The sequence below is a fragment of the Saccopteryx bilineata genome, chromosome 5 (genome assembly GCF_036850765.1).
Source record: "Saccopteryx bilineata isolate mSacBil1 chromosome 5, mSacBil1_pri_phased_curated, whole genome shotgun sequence".
NCBI classification, from domain to species: Eukaryota; Metazoa; Chordata; class Mammalia; order Chiroptera; family Emballonuridae; genus Saccopteryx; species Saccopteryx bilineata.
In genome coordinates this window covers 165,273,199-165,276,934 of record NC_089494.1, presented here as the reverse complement: position 1 = coordinate 165,276,934, position 3,736 = coordinate 165,273,199, and the positions used below count along the sequence as shown (strand labels likewise).

General features: G+C 36.0%; 1 pseudogene; it reads left to right on the top strand.

Annotated features, from left to right (window-relative positions):
• Nucleotides 1-591: 591 nt before the first annotated feature.
• On the top strand, nucleotides 592-694 carry LOC136307034 (small nucleolar RNA U3; annotated as a pseudogene).
• Nucleotides 695-3,736: the final 3,042 nt, after the last annotated feature.

Here is a 3,736-nt window from a genome sequence, read left to right as displayed (position 1 = left end):
AATACCATGTGATTTCACTTTTATGTGGAATCTAAAGAATATATAAATGTAAAATAAACAAACAAAAGAGAGACAGATTTATAGATACAGAGAACAGCTTAATGGCTGCCAGAGGGGATAAGAGGAGGGGCCTGGGTGAAAAAAGTGAAGGGATTGAGGTGCATGGAATGATAGTTACAAAATAGTCATGAGCATGTAAAGTACAGCCTAGGGAATACAGTCAACAATATTGTAATACCTATGTATGGTGCCAGGTGGGCACTGGAAATTTTAGAGCAGGTACTTGTAAACATTATGGTTGTCTAACCATTATCTTGTACACCTAAAACTAATATAAAATAATATTAAATATAAACCTGTAATTTAAAAAATTAAATAAAAATAAATTTAAATATATAAAGGTGCTCGAGTGTACCTTAATTTATTTATTATCCCCTCTTATCAAACTTCCATCATTTATTATAAAGGGTCAACCACATAATACAAAAATAAAATACATCTAGGATGACATTGAATATTTTCAGCCCTTCATTATATCTCATATCTTATCAGAATCTTAGTTTGATTTCTCATTACACTTGTGGGTATTTTAAGACTATACTTTCAGGGATCATTTCTATAGTTTGTTACTTATGGGTGTTTTGTTCTTTTGGACAAAATTATCCGTAGATGTGATTTAGGAATACCGATGGGAGAAATAAGACAGCATGTCCACGATGGGTTTACTTAATGATTTTCAGCAATTTTAATGTAGAAAACTTCAGTAATTATAATTATTATGATAAGAGACTAATGGAAAAAAATAACTAGATTTTTCTTTTTTTTCTGGAATATATATGGCATTTCTTTTACAAAAAATTCATTAACTGAAAATTGATAGTATCACATTAGCAAAACAACTCGCTGGTGTTTTGGATTTTTCTCTTTTAAATTAGTTGCAGAATTCAACAAAACTCTTCAGTGAAATTATGGATTCTTAATATGACTGACTGTCGGATATTACAGCTCTTGTTGAAGCCCCAACCACACAGTTGCATAATGTAGTAAACGTTAGGGCAGTTAAACTCTGGGACAGGGCCCAGGAAGGCTGCTCTTGCGATCTATCTGGGTTGAAAAAATATCACTGCCTTTAAGGAATGCTTGAATATTTATCTCAAAAGTCATAGTTTTATAACAAAATACATATTTGAGAGTCAGTTCCTGATCTAAACAGAACCTGCATGTGGGCAAGAGACATCACTCTCCTATTCAATGTGACACACCAACAATTAGAATCATGCCTGAAACATGGGATCCTGTTATAATACATGTGAACCCATGAATACAGGCATGGGTAAATTGCTCAACATCTGTGAGGTTTATGCTCGAGCATTATTTTCTATGATCATGATCTCAGAGTATTTCCAGGAATGAATATTTAAAGTACACCCTGGGCCCTGGCCGGCTGGCTCAGTGGTAGAGCGTCGGCCTGGTGTGCAGAGGTCCCGGGTTCGATTCCCGGCACACAGGAAAAGCGCTCATCTGCTTCTCCACCCCTCCCCCTTTCCTTCCTCTTTGTCTCTCTCTTCCTCTCCTGCAGCTGAGGCTCCATTGGAGCAAAAAAATGTCCCAGACGCTGGGGATGGCTCCTTGGCCTCTTCCCCAGGCGCTAGAGTGGCTCTGGTCACAACAGAGCGATGCCCCGGAGGGGCAGAGCATCGCCCCCTGGTGGGCAGAGCATCACCCCTGGTGGGCGTGCTGGGTGGATCCCGGTCGGGCACATGCAGGAGTCTGTCTGACTGTCTCTCCCTGTTTCCAGCTTCAGAAAAATACAAAAAAAAAAAAAAATAAATAAATAAATAAAATACACCGTGGTCTAGGACAGATTTTTCAGTAGGAAAGAGATGGTTGATTCTTTTACGAAATATGGCAGTTTATCTGTAGACCGGTTTTACCGCTAATGTTCATATTAGCCAAGTTGTTTGTGTGAGACTTGCTTCTCAGACTAAATAATAGACTTACAGAAGCTCAACTATAGCTTTCCCCCCTCCTTTTAAGAATAATCTTATATGTGTCAACCTTTCAGAGAAATCAGTGACATTACAAGAAACATAAATGATAGTAAGGGCTGTCAAAAAAGGTATGACAAATCTCTTGGCATATCCTTTATATAAATATTATTAAATATACATATGTCTTCTGAAATTCCTATGCTATTTCATAGGCTTTTATTTAAGATATTTAATGAGAATGACAAAGTTCACACAACAACCCTATCAAACAAACCCTTTGCGTTCCTCATTTGTGTGTTTGTTGTTGAAGGCGATACTAGTCATTTGTTTTTGCTTTCTTAATAGAAAGTAAGATGCGAATACAGATCTAAACTATTAATTTTTTTTCATTGGACAAATAATAGTGCTGAATCCCATACTAAACCATATTATGAGTTATCACTATAAATAAGAAACTACATGCAACTCATTTAAGAACATTCTTAAATATTCACTAATTTAGCTGCTTACTAACAGGCAACTATAACTGGTAATATTTGAATTTTTTAAATTAAGATGCAGTTTACATACCATAAAATCTTCCCTTCTGAGTGCATGGTTCTTTGAATTTCAGCAAATGCATTTTTAGTGCAGAAGAGTATTCCATTGTAATGGACATACTAGATGGCCATACTCACATGGCAGATCTGAGAGTCTTCAGATTTCAAAACAATACCTTAAAACTATAATATATTAAATTAAGGAATATTTTTCAAAAAACATCTCTTCTTTGTAAGAATCCTAAATAACAGATTATTATTGCCTAGGCCTCTTATCATTCTTCCTCTGATTCCAGCTAAAAATGGTGTCAGCCTTATAAATGCCCTAAAATATCAGGGTAGCATATTGTCCCTGTGAGCCCTGAATACTCTTGCACCATTTGCACTTGGCACAATAATTTTGAGGATAACACTTAGATAATGTCCAAATTTTCACCTAGAATCCATGGACATTTTTATACTTCTGCAAGGCAGTCACAAATATCTTAAAACTAAAGTTGATGAAACTCAGATCAAATGAAGATTTATGCATGGTGGTGCACCTGAGGAACCAGAAATGTCACAGGGGCTCAGGGGAGAAGAATATGATAATATTCCATTCCTACATAATGCAGCCTTTAAGTTTGAGTCTTGAACTTGTGTGTTTCACTTACAATGAATTCTTGTAGATAGAATGATGAGTTTCCCACTCCTGCAATTGTAAGGAATTCTTCTACTAAGATCTTATTTTGCTCTGGTCTGGAGTATACCCAGTTTGGGGCAGACTTCACGAAGACATTACCTTTATTTGGAGGCTGAGATAACCGTGGAACTAATACACCTGTTTCTTTAAAAAAATGTGGATCCAGGGCTAGCTTTGGGACCATGCAATGGACCATACAAAGGTAATTATACAACAAATTCTTCTCCTCTTTGAGAACCTCAGGTTCCTCTCTTATTTTCCTCTATAAAAACTTGCAAAAAAAGAAAGGCATTTTACCATTTGTCCAAACCATATGATAAATGTCTTGTATCACAATGGCACTATTCTAATTTTATGATTAATCAAATATTTAAGAAAAACTTTCAAACCTGATTTGAAAGGTAAGCACATGACTGTGCCTATTGCACTTGCTCTTTCATTATAACTATTCAGTTTCAAAATCTGGGACATATAGAGCACGGCACTTACAAATGATTCATAACCATGTGTTTGCCTGAAGTTGA